General features: G+C 43.9%; 1 protein-coding gene across 3 annotated transcripts in view; it reads right to left on the bottom strand.

The window, feature by feature from the left end:
- The window catches only part of LOC134213214 (protein O-mannosyl-transferase TMTC2-like), a 759,458-nt gene that overhangs the window by 398,019 nt on the left and 340,036 nt on the right, over positions 1 to 21,403 (bottom strand). The window lies entirely within an intron of this gene.

The following is a 21,403-nucleotide window of genomic DNA, read 5'->3' as shown; positions in this document are numbered from 1 at the left end:
CTGAGCGAGAGTTGTTCATGCTTGGTTTGAGAAGAAATTTCACTGCTCCATTTTTTCTTGTTATGGACTGTGTTTTCACATCTTTATTCTAGGAACAAAGAGGTCGTTTGGATAAAACTATATTATAAGAAAGATCTCATGATATCGAAGTTTGTTTTTTTATGGAATTCAAATATCTGTAGAGAGCATGTGAACATTTTAAACAAGAACATATAGCTGTCATCAGAAACCAATTATTCAATAATTAGATCATACAAACAGTGTGTGTGTTGCATCTTAACCTTTTACATAGTAGGGTTACTGTTTCACTTCCATCTCATGTTCACAATATGAATGTGTAATACTCATCTTGATACACAAGAATGCAGCACAAATGAGTTTATTAGAAACCAGTCAAATATTCAAGGTCATTAATTTTTATGTTTTTATGGATTTAATATAGGAGTTATTAGGTGAAGAACCAGAAAAGTAACTCTATGAAACTTGACTTGGAAAATCTTTCGTTGGAAATTGAGGAAGTACGTACAGACAGAGCTATGATTTTTTGTGAGCACTTCACTAATGAAATTACTTATAAATTATTTAAATGATTATTTTTAAATGTATAATCGTTTTGCAAACATTATTGCTTAATGTCACAATGTTCAAGAAAAATATCACGAAATAAGAGCACTCAAACCAATTTATTTGAGTGGCTAACTAACTGGAACTATGGCTTTATTTTCACACAGTCATCGCGAAGTAGCAGCCCAATCGATTTGATTCGAAGCGCATCTCCGACGAAACAAAAGCCATTTTCCGTTGACTCGATTTGCTGTTCTTCGACGGCGGATGAGACAGCACCAGTATCGGAAAAGCGGCAGTACAACTCATACAAACACATGCCACGCCACGGAACCTTCCCATGTTACTCTGACAGATAATAGGAGCTTCGACAGTGACGACAACGACGACAACGATAGCGTTTTCTTTCAATCGAAAACTCCGAACCAGGACGTGGAACTCCAGGAACGATTTTTGGAACAACCGGCGGCAAATGGCATGTTGCACAGAAATAAACTTGAAAATTTGTACCGAAATTATATTAAATTTGTGTTATCGCCAGGGCCGCGTCGCCGTCATCGGAGCCTTCCGGAACCACCGACCGATGCGGGAGGGGAAGTTGACGGGAAGCAGAGTGGGGGGAAGTTTTCGGGGAAATAGATTTAGATTTATTTCAGACACGTTCCCGGAGCGTGGCTTGCAGTACAACCGGAAGTTGAGCTTTTCGAGTGAATTTGCTTGTTTGGGTGGAGAGAGCGAATAGACAAAGGAACTGGAAGCAGTTTATTGCTTTGTTTTCTTTTCTAGTCAGAATTCAATTGTTTTCTTTTCTTTTCTAATTTGTAGGATTCAAAAGAAAAATAAAACAGTTACTTATGAAGATAATAAGAATTCGTAGGATTTTCACTGTATGAGCGATGGACGACTTCACTAATTGCAACTAATGGATTCTTTTCGCCTAAGGTTACAGTTCTGGTCTGACTTATAAGCAGCAAAAATTACAATCATATTGTAATAGAAAATAAAATAGTTATGGATTCCTTCAAGCAGAAGGATGCATGTATAAATTAAAATAATTGATTATTCCAGACCACACATACATTTTATACGGATATAATTCATTCATTTATTTAGTTAACATCTAAACAGATAACATTGAATCAACAATTTGACGCCACAATGCACGGTTCGAGGCCGCATCTCTCCATCCTCGGATACGCCTCACGCTCGCCAAGTCGTTCTGCACCTGGTCTGCCCATCTCGCTCGCTGCGCTCCACGCCGTCTCGTACCTGCCGGATCAGAAGCGAACACCATCTTTGCAGGGTTGCTGTCCGGCATTCTTGCAACATGTCCTGCCCATCGTACCCTTCCGGCTTTAGCTACCTTCTGGATACTGGGTTCGCCGTAGAGTTGGGCGAGCTCATGGTTCATTCTTCGCCGCCACACACCGTCTTCTTGCACACCGCCAAAGATGGTCCTAAGCACCCGTCTCTCGAATACTCCGAGTGCTTGCAAGTCCTCCTCGAGCATTGTCCATGTTTCATGTCTGTAGAGGACAACCGGTCTTATTAACGTCTTGTACATGACACATTTGGTGCGGTGGCGAATCTTTTTCGACCGCAGTTTCTTCTGGAGCCCGTAGTAGGCCCGACTTCCACAGATGATGCGCCTTCGTATTTCACGACTAACGTTGTTGTCAGCCGTTAGCAAGGATCCGAGGTAGACGAATTCCTCGACCACCTCGAAGGTATCCCCGTCTATCGTAACACTGCTTCCCAGGGCCCTGGGCCCTGTCGCGCTCGGTTCCGCCCACAAGCATGTACTTTGTCTTTGACGCATTCACCACCAGTCCAACTTTTGTTGCTTCAATTCTGCCACCTTTGCAAATGTTCGGCCGACAATGTCCATGTCATCCGCGAAGCAAATAAATTGACTGGATCTGTTGAAAATCGTACTCCGGCTGTTACACCCGGCTCTCCGCATGACACCTTCTAGCGCAATGTTGAACAACAGGCACGAAAGTCCATCACCTTGTCTTAGTCCCCGGCGCGATTCGAACGAACAGGAGTGTTCGCCCGAAATCTTCACACAGTTTTGCACACCATCCACCGTTGCTTTGATCAGTCTGGTAAGCTTCCCAGGAAAGCTGTTCTCGTCCATAATTTTCCATAGCTCTACGCGGTCTATACTGTCGTATGCCGCCTTGAAATCAACGAACAGATGGTGCATTGGGACCTGGTATTCACGGCATTTTTGAAGGATTTGCCGTACAGTAAAGATCTGGTCCGTTGTCGAGCGGCCGTCAACGAAGCCGGCTTGATAACTTCCCACGAACTCGTTCACTAATGGTGACAGACGACGGAAGATGATCTGGGATATCACTTTGTAGGCGGCATTAAGGATGGTGATCGCTCGAAAGTTCTCACACTCCAGTTTGTCGCCTTTCTTGTAGATGGGGCATATAACCCCTTCCTTCCACTTCTCCGGTAGCTGTTCGGTTTCCCAGATTCTGACTATCAGTTTGTGCAGGCAAGTGGCCAGCTTTTCCGGGCCCATCTTGATGAGCTCAGCTCCGATACCATCCTTACCAGCGGCTTTGTTGGTCTTTAGCTGTTGAATGGCATCCTTAACTTCCCTCAAGGTGGGGGCTGGTTGGCTTCCATCGTCCGCTGAACTGACGTAGTCATCTCCTCCGCTGCCTTGACTTTCACTGCCTGTACTCTCAGCGCCATTCAGATGTTCCTCGTAGTGCTGCTTCCACCTTTCGATCACCACACGTTCGTCCGTCAAGATGCTCCCATCCTTATCCCGGCACATTTCGGCTCGCGGCACGAAGCCTTTGCGGGATGCGTTGAGCTTCTGGTAGAACTTGCGTGTTTCTTGTGAACGGCACAGCTGTTCCATCTCCTCGCACTTCGCTTCTTCCAGGCGGCGTTTCTTCTCCTGAAAAAGGCGGGTCTGCTGTCTCCGCTTCCGTCTATAACGTTCCACGTTCTGCCGGGTACCTTGCTGCAGCGCGACCGCCCGCGCTGCCTCCTTCTCCTCCAGAATCTGTCTGCACTCTTCATCGAACCAATCGTTCCGTCGACTTCGACCCATATACCCGACGTTGTTCTCCGCTGCGTCGTTAATGGCTGCTTTGACTGTATTCCAGCATTCCTCAAGAGGGGCCCCATCGAGCTCACCCTCTTCCGGCAACGTTGCCTCGAGATGCTGCGCGTATGCAGTGGCGACATCAGGTTGCTTCAGTCGCTCTAGGTCGTACCGCGGCGGTCGTCGGTACCGAACATTGTTGATGACGGATAGTTTTGGACGCAGTTTAACCATCACCAGATAGTGGTCAGAGTCGATGTTAGCGCCACGATATGTCCTGACGTCGATAATGTCGGAGAAGTGCCGTCCATCAATCAGAACGTGGTCGATTTGTGATTCTGTCTGCAGTGGTGATCTCCAGGTGTACCGATACGGGAGGCTGTGTTGGAAGTAGGTGCTGCGAATGGCCATATTCTTGGAGGCGGCGAAATCAATTATTCGTAGGCCGTTTTCGTTCGTCAGCCGGTGAGCGCTGAACTTTCCAATAGTCGGTCTAAACTCCTCCTCTTGGCCAACCTGAGCGTTCAAATCTCCTATGATGATTTTGACGTCGTGGCTTGGGCAGCTGTCGTACTCACGTTCCAGCTGCGCGTAGAATGCGTCCTTATCATCATCAGTGCTTCCGGAGTGTGGGCTACGGACGTTGATTATGCTGAAGATGAAGAACCGGCCTTTGATCCTCAACCTGCACATTCTTTCATTGATCGGCCACCACCCGATCACGCGCCTTTGCATATCGCCCATCACTATGAAAGCTGTTCCCAGCTCGTGTGTGTGTTGCCGCAGCTCTGGTAGATGGTATGATTACCTCTAAACGTTCGCACCATTGATCCCTTCCAACAAACCTCCTGCAGCGCTACGATGCCGAATCCACGGTCCTTGAGCACATCGGCGAGTATGCGTGTGCTCCCGATGAAGTTGAGAGATTTGCAGTTCCACGAACCGAGTTTCCAATCGCTAGTCCCTTTTCGTCGCAGTGGTCTTCGCCGATGGTTCCGGTCCGTACTCTCTTGTTGATTGTTCGTTGCTTATGATTTTTAAAGGCTGGCTTGCAGGGCCTGACACCAAACCCACTAAATTTCCGGAGGACCATTCCTCCTTATTTCCGGTGGACCATGGTGCACAGTTTCACTTAGAGTCCCTCGCTGGCACTCGGACGATGATCAGCCGCCCCTAACATGGAGAACAGACGCTGTTGTGAGCCGATCCTGACATGGAGAACAGACGCTCAATAAGATTTGCACCTCCGGAGAGGAGCAAACCCCCCCTTCCCTGTCAGCATACGACCATAGTTCCCACCGGGGTTGGTTACCCGATCTTCCCTAAGGTTGCTCGTATCCCGGCCAGCACCGTGGGGAGGTAGGGATAGGAGTTGCTGGGTAAGAGGCTAAGGACCGCGAGATGGGGTCTATTTTATTCCTTCAGGTACGCGAAGTACCAATGGTACGCTTTACCCAGCATTTGCCGTGCCAATATACGGATATAAATTTTGTTTGAATTTCGCGAGGAAAATAGATATTTGTGCGTTTGTAAATATTGTCGGCGAGCATCATCCTATTCTCTACTCGAACGATCTATCGATCAGTTGCCAGTTAATTTCCAGTATATCCATCTATTTGCTGATGGTTAAGGATAAATACGACGAGAAGGGTGAAGATTAAGTAGGTCTCTAGTAGCCTTCAAATGCAAAGACGTAGGATTGCAAAACCGGAGATGGAGAGTTCGAATCTCGGTCCGGTCGATAATGTTTTCGGGTTGGAAGCTTTCTGGACACCCTGAGCATAGTGTATCCATTGTACTTGCCACACAAGATGGAGGGCACAAAAAAGCTTTCAATTAATAACTAAGGGAACGCTAATAGAATACTAAGTTGAAAAGATGAAAAATAGTAATCTGAGGAACATTCATCGGAATTCAAGTTGTTTCAAATGTAGGCAGAAGCCGGCAGAAGTAGTTACGTGTTTCTAAGATAACGAGGTCTACCTTGGTCTGAATGAGAAGTTACCTTGTGCATGTCACCTATTACAAAGAGGGGGTGTGTCAACAAATAGTCGTCCAGGTTAGTGAATATTGAACTACGTATATGTCTGCCGAAGCTTGGCAGCAGTAATACACATCCTAATTTGTATTACATTCTTTTAGATCACTGACGAAGGCTTAACTAGTTCAGAGGAGCAGGGAAACGGACAACATCTTGCGGTTCAGTACTGAGCTCACCGATAAAAGGGATATACGTGGACCTGGATTTTACTCCAGGGTATTTGTCCAGGTAATTTATAATTTAGTGTATGTCCTTCCGAAGCTACAACCCCATCACAATTCTTTGAAGTTTTCTGTTACTCTGGCTGTTCGATGCAATTAAAAAAAAATCAGAAGGGTTATGTACAAGACACAACCGCCCAACATAAACTACGTAAGGCAGTTTTGTTCATTAAGAATTGTAGTGCCATCATGAAGCATGAGACATGAATATTTTTAGAAAATTTATTTGATTACTTATGTCACTGGTTTCGAACAAAGCTAGCGTATCTTAAGATATGAAAATTGTTGGATTCGACAATTGTTTTAAAAATTTACTATGAAAACCCAAATTTATTCCTCAGTGGTAATAATGCCTTTCTTGGATCCGAATTGCCTACATTTGGGTTTTGAAGCATTTGATGAAATATGTCAATAGAAGAAGTTCTAGGGGAGCATCCTCTTTTCCGTTTGCAACATTTGTTGTTCAGAAATATTCCAATCATTGACATATCTTGTTTTTCGTGCATCACTAGAAATCATAAAATGTTAATCATGTACCAAAACCAAATTAATTTGGTTGTGATGCGCGCGAGTTGCGGACGTTAAACGTTGCGGACAGGAAAAGAGGGTGTGTGTTATTATTACAATACAATACAATCTAACTCCCACTGTCTGACAGTGTCACCAGAGTGTTGATAAAATCTCAAAATCTCAAATCGCATCGGCGATTCAAACCATGCGTGAGTCAAATTCCATCAGAATAATGGCCCTGAAATTTGCTTATGATTCGAATCGCAATTTGCATCATTGCATGATATTTACGTGTTCTTCATTGTTGAATGCATTGAATTAACTGTTTTTCGTCTAAAACAATGGCTAATAATTGCATATATAAACAAAACATACGCCTCGATTGCGTTTTGACGCTTTTTACGAAATAATTTTTCGGGGAGTAAGCGAAGCGATGCGATTCTGGCCGAGAAACTCAAGCGCTCCCCTACAGAATCGCAGGCGAGTTAGCTTCAGATTTGAGTATGATTCTACCAACACTGAATGTCACCATGGATAAAATATTCGTGCAACCATTTTATTAATATCATTGCAAGACTTTTGAATCAGGGAGCAAGAAGGTGATATCTCTATTGTAACTCATATAGCCCGTTTCAAGAACGTATGCGTTCCGAAGCTTTTGTCGTGTACAATAAGTACCGCATGTTTGCACCCACGTATTATAAAAATATCTTAAGTGCATTCACACTTCCTGAATCAAAGTTAAATCTTTCTGATTCAGTCGCGCATTTAATCGGACAAAATATTATTAGGCCGATATAAATATTTTTTTAAAATATGTCTCCCCTCCCCTGGAGATATATCAGCTTCCACACTGATATTCTTCCCTCCCCCTTCATACGGGAGCTTGGCAGAAGGAAGGTCGTGTGATATGTGCCATCACAAATATTGCCCTCCGCTCGCTTTCAAATCGACTTCTATAAAAACATTTTTCATGCCTGCCGTATCCTAACGGAACTATCAATTCTATACTTTCGCCTCTAATTCTATCATAAACATGTACGTCTGAGTTTGGAAGATGATATTAGCATTTCCATATCATTGTAAATCGTTTAACTTCACGTAGAAGTAACACACACAAAATCATTAATTTAGAGTAGGAACTTTTCACGAAAATCTATTTGGTACCAGATATGTAGGACGGTGTCCGCTACTACACCTACCAAATATTTTTTCGATTAGGTTGCTTATTTTCGAGAAATTAAACATTAGATGCCTTTCGCCATACTGATTTCCAAAAGTTAAATCCTAGTGTGCCGCTGTAAGCACGCTCAAAGCAGGCGATTCATTATCAAATAATCAAGAATAGATGGAAAGAAGAATGGAAAAATTGGTTCAACAATCAGTCAAACGGACGAGCTCCTGAAGTTTGTCCGAATCAGTCACGGAGGAGTTTTCAAAACTGTGGCCTCCAATGAATTCCTCCAGAGTGACACCAGCGGCAATTCCAGTCTCTACTGTTGGAAAAGACATTTCCTTTTCATCGGCTCCGACAGATTCTTCAGAGTAACTCTGTGAGAGTTCTGCTCCACTAGTTTCACCGGATTTTACTATTCGATCGTTCATCAAGATCGAGATCGGGATCCGATCCGGGAATTTACATTGTCTACATTGTTTGGATGTGCTGGATAGCCGGTAACGAAGTGCTGGCTGCAAATCTTTGAACTGGTAGGGTATCCAATCATGGTTTGAACCAATTTAAAATCAGTCGAAATTGTCATTTCATTGGCAGGAAATGAATCTAAAACAATATGAATGGTATATTTAGGTATACTGGAAGTGCTGAAGTTCATATAAACTTTCGTACATATTGTTTAAGTAGTAAATTGGAGTGATTTAAAAACGTCCTGAATTTGCGCTACATTCCCCCACCAGTGTATCACATTTCAAAAAGCTCGTTCTTCTTCTTCTTCTTATTGGCATTACATCCCCACACTGGGACAGAGCCGCCTCGCAGCTTAGTGTTCAATGAGCACTTTCACAGTTATTAACTGCGAGGTTTCTAAGCCAGGTTACCATTTGTACATTCGTATATCAAGAGGCTAACACGATGATACTTTTATGCCCAGGGCACGGCATTGAAAAAAATCAGGTCATGAGTAAAAATCGGCTAAATTCATGCCAACTTGATGCTCTACTGCGGCCTAATCGCTGATGCTCTCTAGATCGTTGAAATTTGGCGTTCGTTGATTCAAAGTTTAAAGATCTTCATCGCTCACCAATGGGAGACAACTGAGCGAGGCAAATCACTTGGTAACCTAACAATGAGTGTTGTTACCACACGCTGTTAGAAAAACTCAGACATTGGAAAAATTAAGTCTGCTATAAGAATGGAACTCTGATACACAGCATGGGAGGCTTTGATACTTTCTCTCCTCCATCCCAGCAACTTGAAAACAGAGTGAATAAAGCAGAACACCTGATGAGTTTTGGTTTTATTCAAGTAGAGCAAGCGTAACACAAATGCTAGAGTCGTAGCTTCCCTGGATACCATACCAAGTTTGGCTTGGCCAACTCTGTTGCTCGTTGTTTACGCAGCAACGATCGCTTATAATCGTTGTTTGGTATCCATCTGAGCAAGGCTGTTCAATCAGTGGCATAGGATGCTATGATTGAATTAGATCAATGCTCGTCCACTTCACTCACGCTTTCAATGCTTGGCCCAGGGAAGTCGAGACAATTTCCAATCCAAAAATTTCCTAGACCGGCACCGGGAATCGAACCCAGCCACCCTCAGCATGGTCTTTCTTTGTAGCCGCGCGTCTTACCGCACGGCTAAGGAGGGCCCCTAAAGCTCGTAAAGGACTCATTTCATGACACAGAAGTGAGATCAATATATCAAAAGAAAGGTATTTTTATCTGTAATTGATTAACATCATCGTACAATTGAGAAACAGTTTCAAATAGTTAAAATAGTAATATTTATACAAGTTAAAAATTTATCATGGTTTGAACTTGAAAATGCAGTCATGTTCTGCTGCTGTCCGCTAGGAGCGCTGTGTTACGACGGGAATTCATCCCGCCGCGTTCGTTTTCGGACGTTGGACAGAAACGTGTTTTCCAGTGTTGCGTTCCGCCAGACAATCGAAACTGTAAACATTTATTAACAATAAATAATTACAAATATAACAACGGACAAGCACTTACACTTTTGGTTTCGTCCAGACGTCAGTACAGTACGGATAATTAATACAATTTTTTTCATACAAAGACAATCAAATCTACAGTGAGGTCTGAACATATTGGTACGAGCGAACACGCTGCATGCACCTAGTTGGAGCATCTTGTTTACATTTCCGACATGGAAAAATCGCAATTTTCAAATCGATAATTTAGACGATTTTCAAACGTTTCAAGAATGCGAGAAGATAAATAGTGAAACCAGTTTGCTTTTCTATGGGTTGGAGCGTTTCATGCATGTAATTAGTATTATATTTAGGAGCTGCTGCCAGTAGTTCAAACAATGTTACGGATCAAAATTATGTAATTATTAAGTTTTTTCAATGAAACTAAGCATAAATATGTGAACCCAGGATGTTTTATGAAAGATAATGAACTAAGCTTCCATATAAGCTGGAGTTTGCAGTTGTAACATGTCTCTTTAATGAAATAAATGAACTTCGTTTTGACGTCTCATCTGATTCCTGCCATATGGTTCAAACCATGATTGGATACCCTACTTCAAACCCACAAGCAAATCACAAATCAGTAATTTATTTATTCTCGTGCTGTTTTTTTTGTAAAGCTGGGAAAGAAAAGAAACGCCCATTGCTGCTAATGCTGTTTTTCTTGCAGAAACTTATCGCGCTCGTTACGGGCATTTTAGAAAGAAATTAGAGACGATTAAACCGAAGACAAAGTACATGATAGGAAGAGGTTCAAGAGAAGACAATGTGAGCCGCGAGTTTGCATCGGTGGTGACAAAATCGAAGTGGTAGAAGAATTTGTGTACTTTGGCCGGTGACTACCGAAAATGATACCAGCAGAGAAATTCGGAGACGCATAGTGGCTGGAAATCGTACGTACTTTGGACTCCGCAAGACGCTCCGATCGTATAGAGTTCGCCGCCGTACCAAACTGACAATCTACAAAACGCTCATTAGACCGGTAGTCCTCTACGGACACGAGATCTGGACGATGTTCGTGGAGGACCAACGCGCACTTGGCGTTTTCGAAAGGAAAGTGCTGCGTACCATCTATGGTGGGGTGCAGATGGCGGACGGTACGTGGAGGAGGCGAATGAACCACGAGTTGCATGAGCTGCTGGGAGAACCATCCATCGTTCACACCGTGAAAATCGGACGACTGCGGTGGGCCGGGCACGTAACCAGAATATCGGATAGTAATCCGGTGGAAATGGTTCTCTAAAACGATCCAACGGGCACACGAAGGGCAAGGTGGATCGATCCGTAGACTGCGTGGTTGGCGACGTTTAGCCGATTGGAGACGACTCTTATATACCGCACAGGCCACTTCGGCCTTAGTCTGAATAAATAAATAATAAACCGGTGAACCGGTGTTCATTAACAGATGCCTGCCTGGTGGCCTCACAACTGGATCTCAAGCAACGAGCTTCATCGTCGTTGTCACCAGAGGCCGATAGCAACAGAAATTCGGGATCGGAAGTGAGGCTGGGTCGGCCACACTCTACGTAGGGGCGGAAATGAAATCTGTAAACAAGCATTAGACTGGAACCCAGCGGGACATCGCAGCAGAGGCAGACCCAGAGGATCATGGCGGCGAAGCCTCAATAAAGAAATAAAAGAAGTCGACCGAAATCTAACCTGGCAACAAGTTAAAGCGATAGCCGGGCAATGCTCAGGATGGAGATCTTTCAAGTCGGCCCTCTGCACCACCGGAGGTGTACAAGATCCATAATTAATAAATAAAAAATTAAATTTATAATTCATTCTCAACTTGCACATTTGTTTTTGTTTTGGTTCGTGTTTGAGGTTAAATTTTCCCTATGAAAACAAGACGTGTACGATATTTACCAACAAACATTTTACCGACATACAATACATGCTGAAGCGGGCCGCAGTACATTTGCCACATTTGTTTTTCTATTTCATGTAGAATTTTAAAGCTTAATCAAAATTATGTTTGATACCTATCTATTTCACATTTGAATAAAATTTGTTGCGATGAATCTTCTTCAAATAACATACTTGTAAGCACATTTTATTCTACAGGTTTTATTGCCGTAGCTGACTTTTGGTTGATACTAACAGATACTTTTGTGGTAGCGGACTTAACACGAGAAACATCTTTTCGCAACAACATGTTTTCAGCATAGCTTTCAGAACATGTATTAGGCTATTTTTTCAATGATCATAATGTCGTCCGAATATATTGTTGAAGGATTATTGTTCTCTACAAAATCTTGACTTTGTTAAATATTTTAGGAAGCGTAAAGTACGTTGATGTTCAGCTTATTTTCTGGAGTTAAAAATAAACCAATTTGAATTTTACCAAATCTTAACTTTTATCGAAAGGTATCTCTTTTCAGAGCAGTGTATGACAACATTATGTTTACCTCAAGTTCAACATTCAGTTCGTTTGAATCTGTGGAAAAAATGACGAATTTTCTATTTTCATATCCCGGGGCAATACTATCACAATTGTTTGTTGTTGTCCTACGTAACATCTATGAAGTGATGAATTTAATTAATCATGTTGGTGCTTAAACATCATAATGATGTGAACTTGACAGATTCCCTGGGTATCACAAATAACTGAGCATGATGAAAAGCATTTCGTGACATTTAATGCGTATCAACGGGCCACATGTAGTGATTCTGAAATCCTTCTCAGGCCGCAGCAAAAAGCTTCGAGGGCCGCACTTTGGGGATCACTGCGCCATATAGCGCAAGATGAACTTCTTTCCCGCTTTTAGACTATTGAAAATGTGGAGTTGACCAACAATTATTCTCCAGATGAAACGCCTTTTGCAGCCATGTTTGTGAATATTGTGCAACGCAGAACTGATGGTCACTACGAAGCATGAAGAAATCTTATCATGGTTGTGCGAATCGCATTCCGACGTTACAGTAGTTCAATAATGCTTTCCCAACGGAGGTCCCAGATAATGGTAGTTGCCGATTATGAAAAAAAATCAGATTTTTTTCCTCCTATAGCTTGATCCCTCCAAACCATAGTAGTTACGTTCACCGCCAATAGAAAAGGTAGGCGTTTTTGAATTGAACAAATCGGCTCCAATTTAAGCAACTCGTACACTTAATCAATTGGCTATTCACGAACGGGAGCGGCTCCGTTATCGGCCTAAGCGATACTGGAAGACTCGTATATGAACGACGTTATCACAGGTTGTAACAATGTCGAAGAAGTCGTACAATTACAAAAACAACTGGACAGTAAGAAAATCTGCGGTCGTTTCCAAATGTCAGGATGTTTTGTATGGAAGACGACGGGGTCGGTGAAAGAGAGAGATAAGATTGGAATTAACCGTTACTTTTACGGTGGGTGAGTCCTGGCGAAAACTCCATGGGCAGATTCCCATTCTTTTATATCCGAAGCCAAGACTTAAACCTACGAAAGACTGGGAAGACCAACAAAATTCCAAGTGCACACAACATTCTGGTTTGATTCAACTTGTACTCTCAGATGAATTCAGGTTGATTTCTCCACATGCTCAGTAATTGATGCAAATAGAAAATTCAAGCCATTGCAGATGATAGCGAAGGGTGACACGTTCGAGGCGTAGAACATCCAGTGGATTTGGTTTCCAGGGTAATCAGTCCAAGAGAAATCTTTCACAATAAGTTTTGATGGCTGTGATGCAGTCACTTCGTAACCCAGGGAACGGTTCACATGATTTTTTTTCGTCAATTGCGTTTTCGTCATGTTGCGCAAGGCAGAGTTTGTTATGTGTAATACAAATGGTCCAGGAAGAAGCGTTTTCAGAAGAGATAAAACTCATACAGAAGGATGAAGCTGTTTCCAGAAGGTCATCATTACAGTTGTATAATGCATTACTTGGCAGTTGGAGTAGGAGAACGCTTGGAAAACTCTGGAGAACTTGGAATCGGGATTTGTTCGAGTTGTGGAAGGATACATAACATCGTGATCAGGTTTCGAAATATTGTGCTGACACTTGACGCACTTTGCTGATGCAGGTAGATGGTTGCTTGAGTTTCAGACCTCTGACACCGATGTCTGAGAATCTCAATGATTTAGAACCATTAACTCCTGCCCTTTTTTGATCGGCATTGTCTCCGCAGTTCTAGAAAACCGCAAGCAGTGCAGCAGCAATTGCAAAACTTGGATGATAGATGGAAGCGTAAATACCTTTGTCAGCTGCAAGACAGATCCAAACGCTATGGAAGTAGGACCGATATGTATCGGCGTATGATTTTTTGAGGCGACCAGTTGAAAAAATCAGTTTCTTGCCTTTGAAATGATCGTGAAACTTAGGTCAAACCTTTCCCGTCCCATACAAATTAAACAAAAATTTTATTCAGCTACAGAAATGGATATTTCTGGGTGGGTAAGAATGTCTGCGAATGACAAGCTGCGATAATTTCGGTAGGGAAATTCCTCCAAAGAAAGATTATCTGCCTGCATGTAAGTATTTACATATACGATGTGAAGTAAATGCGATCCAATATGACATTATCATAGGTCAAGAACGGTATTGCGGTGGAAGGGCCATTAGGCCGAATACCGTTTGGGTATATATGGGTTATATAGCCGAATTGGCCATTTGACCGAACAGGTCATTTGGCCGAATATGTCATCCGGCAGAATAGGTCATTTAGTGGAATAGGACATTTGACCGAATAGGACATTCAACCCAATAGGACATTTGGCTTAATGATCTTTTCGGCCATAAGTCCTAATCGGTCAAATTTCCTATTCCACCAAATGTTCTATTCGGCCAAACGACCCTTCCCGTTGCAGTGACCAATAACTATGACCAAATAACTAGTGAACTAAATCGTCCCTACAAATCACGCGTGGGACATTTCCAAGTAATAAAAAGCAAATATATTCGCCCGTAGCCGAAATAAACAAGTGAAGCTTCATGGCATAAGAGCATAAGACAACGAAATGCAGTGGTTCAAGTATACTACATGGACTATACAATTCAAGAATTTTAAAATATTGTTTTAAATTATCCAATAATCGAATGATTGTAATCGAACTAAAACAGCTGAAAATAATCAAAAACTTCTTATTCGTTATGATTCAGAAACAAATACTTGTTATTAAATTTACTACGATTTCAGAGATATAAAAAAACAACTACGGGTTCAACACGACGTAATAGCACGACATTTTCCTCATTTATCGCTAGGTTTGTATTACACATTCCACCAAACCATTGAATTCTCATGCAGTGCCTGTCACTTACAGCAATCAGATTTTGACTGGTTCCCTCGAGGGTCTATGAAATCTATACCCGGCTCGTGCTGTGAAATTGCGCGCTTCGAGATGTATGCTCACGAACCGATGGCTTCCACCTTTTCAAGAAGAAGGTGTCGAAGCACATCTCCAGTTGTTTGTATATTTATCACCTTCAGGCACCATAATTTGCCCCACGCAAGCGATTGGTGTCTGCATGCAGCAGCTCCGGACACCGGAACATCCGGACCTTTTCGCTGTTGATCTGACTGCCGGTGATAGACGGTGGGTGTTCATCACGTACACACACACACGTACTCGAACGGGCACACAATCGGTCGATGCGCGATGGTTCGGTGTCACATCCGCAATCCGTTGGACACGGAAAAGCCATGCAGATATCAGCCTTGAGCCATGAGGTGTCAGTACATCTATTTATGCCTTTCAAGGTGAAAAAGATATATGGCGCTAACAAAGGATCCGACAGGACGAAACCGTCGTCGTCGTCGTCGCCATGATTGTCGTCTCGTATTCCGCCCTGCAGCGCCCGACATCTGGCCCCAAAATACGGTGGCCTCTCATTCAATACACTTCTCACGTATGTGTGTATGTTCGAGAATGGGTATGCTGGGCAGCACCGGATGGGATGGCAGCGTTTGAATGGAAGGGTTCATCCGGATCCCACGAAGCACGTGAAATTTATGGTGTCCGTCAAAAAGATGTGATTTATCATGCATCATGTTACAATTTTCCGATCCCCGGTGTACACAAATGACTTTCTCCTGATATATACGCACCGTGTGGGTCGTTTCTCAATTTTTGCCCATAATGAACATGGGCCCCACTACCTAGGAAGATTGATCCGTGTGCAAATGGGGATTTGTCTTTTGCTTACGAAATAAAGTAGTGAACGAATGCAAATCAAATGCTTGTCTGAATCAAGTATACTGTGGAGGTGGTGATAGAACGAATAGAAAAGGATCATTAAATTGAAACAACATTGCTTCAGCTAGGATTTAGTCAAGCAATTAAATTCCATTTTGCCGTACTAATTCGCTGTCTGAAAAGATTCACACTGCAATTGTAGACTCTATAAAATATAAAAAATGAATATTGCTGAATGACAAACTGCCGTAATCTGAACCAGTGACGTATGCGCCAAATATAACATACCAGTTTTCCATTTTTATGTTAAAGAGCTTAATGAGTACCACTCGTTAACACCATTTTTGGAAAATGACGTAAACATACGTCACTTTGTCAGATTACGGCAGCATATAACTGAAACACTTATTCTACTCAATTCAGCTTTTTGCCATAAAATATTTATTAAAATAAATACGTAACTTTGGTTTTCATAAGCCCGCAAACAATAGAATTCCATTGAATCGCATTTGTCGTCCACCATTGTCAGCACATTGTAATATCGCCACTCAACCGGTAATGAACGGCTTACATCGGAAGAATAAACAGCAACATTGGCAAACAGCTTCCCACATGAATTTTGACACAGACTCCAACATCCTTTCGCATCTCATCTGTGTGCACACAGAAAATGTAAAGAAGCATAAAAATGAAACATTATTCGTTATTTCCACTAAAGGATGACGACAGATTGTACTCGCATGCCTGAGCCCATTACGATGCATGTGCTGCTCGCACGGCGGCCACCGAAAGTACCCCTGCGCTGTGTGTGCAGAATTGTTATTATTCCAAACACCGCACCGAACGGACCCCAATGCGTTTTTCGCCATTGCCACCCATATCCACGAATGGCCCGCTATAGGAAAACATATATAGAAAAAAAAACTTCATATTTACTTCGTACAATATTTTTATTCAAAACATACACATCAACACATTCAGCGCTACTGTACGAGAGCTTGCAAAACTTCCGAACAATCCGAGAGCAAAACTGTTACACTACATATTCTGGGAAAATGTGATCCTTTAGCACACACTTCGTTTAGCTTGTATGAGCCAGTGACCCGCTTGCCTCCACCGCACCAACAGCGTGAAACAAAGACCTCGTTCTACTACTACAGTAAGGGAAGGTGGCCTGAAAAGCTCCTCCCATGGGCGTTTTTGGTGTATTGGCTTTTGTCAATTGGGAAAACATTTTAACATGTATGCATGTGCACTTGATATACGAATGCAAAAATGGTAACGTTACTAAGAAACCTTACTTTACTAAGAACAGTAAACTGCATGGGTGCAATTTCCTAGTTGAAAGGAAGAAGAAATAGTCCAATGTTGTTGCACAGGTCCCTATTAGGCTCTTCTCCCCTATGTGCTACGTAGGAGAAAGCAGCTGGCAGAGCCATCAACCTGGATCCAACAGCGGATGAACGACCCATATTGAAAGACCGACGACGACGGGTGTTCAGGGTTATAAAATGTTGTGAAATTCCAGTCACTTGGTACAAACCCGGCAACCGGCTCCAGAAGCAGACCGGGATGTTGTTGCACCATTTGCCAACAAAAGCACTGAGTTGTTGATGTTGTTTGGTGTCCTTGCTTGCCGAAGCGCTGCGACCAGCAGAACCATCATGGGGGGTGTCGCCTGTAACTGAATGTGGGTGGAAACGCATACCGCATGGGAGAAAAAAAACGTGGAAAGTTTGCTGATGTCGTTGAACGCACATCAAGAACTGGTATGATATTTCCAGTCTCCACGAAGCTTGGCAAAAACAGTATCGGACGTGATGCCTTTTCTGAGGATTACAAATTGAATATGTATTGGCTTTCCCTATTTATCAAGCTTCCGTTCATAGTTTTTGAAATTTTTGTCATGTGAGAATACGGAAGCTTAGTACTTAACGAGATCTTAAAAAAGCAGCAATACGTGGCATATCTGTTTTTCATAAGATAAAAAAACTGCCTAAGGAATGATCAGACAAATAGAAATAGCTGAATTGAATATGTACATCAATGGAAACCAGAAGAAGCTTAACAATTTCCCTATAATTAGGAAAGCTTTGATCACCGCGTGACTTTATCGAAATTAATTTATTGGCTTTTTTCGGTGATAATTATACTACTCAAAGCGAAAGGGAGTAGATGAAAGTAATGAAGATACAGATTCGATTGACACCGCAAGCGAGCGGCAAGTGTGAAATGAATAGAAACTGAAGATTAGCAGAGGGCCATATGAGAGAACAAACATTGTTGAAATCGCTGTTATTCTGCCTAACGTCCACCCAGGAACGGCTTGGATAGTGACGTGGTGATCACTGTACCAAGACAGGCTAGACAGGCCAAGACAGGTACAGTGATCACCACGTCACTATCCAAGCCGTTCCTGGGTGGACGTTAGGCAGAATAACAGCGATTTCAACAATGTTTGTTCTCTCATATGGCCCTCTGCTAATCTTCAGTTTCTATTCATTTCACACTTGCCGCTCGCTTGCGGTGTCAATCGAATCTGTATCTTCATTACTTTCATCTACTCCCTTTCGCTTTGAGTAGTATAATTATCACCGAAAAAAGCCAATAAATTAATTTCGATTTCGAGAATTTCCCTAAAAGCCTGTTTTCTGTCTCTCACGAACCACTTTGCGAAGCATCTTGCAGTCCGTTATTGTTCTTGAAAAAGGTAACTCCGATTAAGCTAATACAAATATCAAAAAAAATAGTCTCCCTCTCCTCGAATTTTTGAATTGAATAATTGAATTTTCAAAACCATTTTTTTTAACAAATCCGAGAGGTTTTTTGATTTATTTAATTTTATTATATTTATTTTTATCTAGCCGAACCTGCCCGATCTCCCTCGGGTTTTATTTTTGATTTGCCAATCATTTATTCCAGCGGTTCTCAACCTGGTATACTTATATGCTTATGGTACCCCTGGGAGTACCTCTCCTGGTGCCAGGAGGTACCTAGGATAAAAATGCGTAATGTCATCCTTTCAAAAGGCTCGGAAGGCTCGGAAGCCTCCTTTCAAGAGGCTCTGGAAGCCTCCTTTCAAGAGGCTCTGGAAGCCTCCTTTCAAGAGGCTCTGGAAGCCTCCTTTCAAGAGGCTCTGGAAGCCTCCTTTCAAGAGGCTCTGGAAGCCTCCTTTCAATAGGCTCTGGAAGCCTCCTTTCAAGAGGCTCTGGAAGCCTCCTTTCAAGAGGCTCTGGAAGCCTCCTTTCAAGAGGCTCTGGAAGCCTCCTTTCAAGAGGCTCTGGAAGCCTCCTTTCAAGAGGCTCTGGAAGCCTCCTTTCAAGAGGCTCTGGAAGCCTCCTTTCAAGAGGCTCTGGAAGCCTCCTTTCAAGAGGCTCTGGAAGCCTCCTTTCAAGAGGCTCTGGAAGCCTCCTTTCAAGAGGCTCTGGAAGCCTCCTTTCAAGAGGCTCTGGAAGCCTCCTTTCAAGAGGCTCTGGAAGCCTCCTTTCAAGAGGCTCTGGAAGCCTCCTTCAAGAGGCTCTGGAAGCCTCCTTTCAAGAGGCTCTGGAAGCCTCCTTTCAAGAGGCTCTGGAAGCCTCCTTTCAAGAGGCTCTGGAAGCCTCCTTTCAAGAGGCTCTGGAAGCCTCCTTTCAAGAGGCTCTGGAAGCCTCCTTTCAAGAGGCTCTGGAAGCCTCCTTTCAAGAGGCTCTGGAAGCCTCCTTTCAAGAGGCTCTGGAAGCCTCCTTTCAAGAGGCTCTGGAAGCCTCCTTTCAAGAGGCTCTGGAAGCCTCCTTTCAAGAGGCTCTGGAAGCCTCCTTTCAAGAGGCTCTGGAAGCCTCCTTTCAAGAGGCTCTGGAAGCCTCCTTTCAAGAGGCTCTGGAAGCCTCCTTTCAAGAGGCTCTGGAAGCCTCCTTTCAAGAGGCTCTGGAAGCCTCCTTTCAAGAGGCTCTGGAAGCCTCCTTTCAAGAGGCTCTGGAAGCCTCCTTTCAAGAGGCTCTGGAAGCCTCCTTTCAAGAGGCTCTGGAAGCCTCCTTTCAAGAGGCTCTGGAAGCCTCCTTTCAAGAGGCTCTGGAAGCCTCCTTTCAAGAGGCTCTGGAAGCCTCCTTTCAAGAGGCTCTGGAAGCCTCCTTTCAAGAGGCTCTGGAAGCCTCCTTTCAAGAGGCTCTGAAAGCCTCCTTTCAAGAGGCTCTGAAAGCCTCCTTTCAAGAGGCTCTGGAAGCCTCCTTTCAAGAGGCTCTGGAAGCCTCCTTTCAAGAGGCTCTGGAAGCCTCCTTTCAAGAGGCTCTGGAAGCCTCCTTTCAAGAGGCTCTGGAAGCCTCCTTTCAAGAGGCTCTGGAAGCCTCCTTTCAAGAGGCTCTGGAAGCCTCCTTTCAAGAGGCTCTGGATGCCTCCTTTCAAGAGGCTCTGGAAGCCTCCTTTCAAGAGGCTCTGGAAGCCTCCTTTCAAGAGGCTCTGGAAGCCTCCTTTCAAGAGGCTCTGGAAGCCTCCTTTCAAGAGGCTCTGGAAGCCTCCTTTCAAGAGGCTCTGGAAGCCTCCTTTCAAGAGGCTCTGGAAGCCTCCTTTCAAGAGGCTCTGGAAGCCTCCTTTCAAGAGGCTCTGGAAGCCTCCTTTCAAGAGGCTCTGGAAGCCTCCTTTCAAGAGGCTCTGGAAGCCTCCTTTCAAGAGGCTCTGGAAGCCTCCTTTCAAGAGGCTCTGGATGCCTCCTTTCAAGAGGCTCTGGATGCCTCCTTTCAAGAGGCTCTGGAAGCCTCCTTTCAAGAGGCTCTGGAAGCCTCCTTTCAAGAGGCTCTGGAAGCCTCCTTTCAAGAGGCTCTGGAAGCCTCCTTTCAAGAGGCTCTGGAAGCCTCCTTCCAAGAGGCTCTGGAAGCCTCCTTTCAAGAGGCTCTGGAAGCCTCCTTTCAAGAGGCTCTGGAAGCCTCCTTTCAAGAGGCTCTGGAAGCCTCCTTTCAAGAGGCTCTGGAAGCCTCCTTTCAAGAGGCTCTGGAAGCCTCCTTTCAAGAGGCTCTGGAAGCCTCCTTTCAAGAGGCTCTGGAAGCCTCCTTCAAGAGGCTCTGGAAGCCTCCTTTCAAGAGGCTCTGGAAGCCTCCTTTCAAGAGGCTCTGGAAGCCTCCTTTCAAGAGGCTCTGGAAGCCTCCTTTCAAGAGGCTCTGGAAGCCTCCTTTCAAGAGGCTCTGGAAGCCTCCTTTCAAGAGGCTCGGAAGCCTCCTTTCAAGAGGCTCAAAAGCCTCCTTTCAAGAGGCTCTGGAAGCCTCCTTTCAAGAGGCTCTGGAAGCCTCCTTTCAAGAGGCTCTGGAAGCCTCCTTTCAAGAGGCTCTGGAAGCCTCCTTTCAAGAGGCTCTGGAAGCCTCCTTTCAAGAGGCTCTGGAAGCCTCCTTTCAAGAGGCTCGGGTTTCTCCTTTTAAGAGGCTCAGGCCTCCTTTCAAGAGGCTCAGCCTCCTTTCAAGAGGCTCAGAAGCCTCCTTTCAAGAGGCTCAGGCCTCCTTTCAAGAGGCTCAGGAAGCCTCCTTTCAAGAGGCTCAGAAGCCTCCTTTCAAGAGGCTCAGAGCCTCCTTTCAAGAGGCTCAGAGCCTCCTTTCAAGAGGCTCAGAAGCCTCCTTTCAAGAGGCTCAGAAGCCTCCTTTCAAGAGGCTCAGAGCCTCCTTTCAAGAGGCTCAGCCCTCCTTTCAAGAGGCTCAGAAGCCTCCTTTCAAGAGGCTCAGGCCTCCTTTCAAGAGGCTCAGAAGCCTC

This window comes from Armigeres subalbatus, chromosome 2 (assembly GCF_024139115.2).
Source record: "Armigeres subalbatus isolate Guangzhou_Male chromosome 2, GZ_Asu_2, whole genome shotgun sequence".
Classification (NCBI taxonomy): Eukaryota; Metazoa; Arthropoda; class Insecta; order Diptera; family Culicidae; genus Armigeres; species Armigeres subalbatus.
The sequence above is the reverse complement of the archived record's forward strand: the minus strand, read 5'-3'. Positions and strand labels throughout refer to the sequence as shown.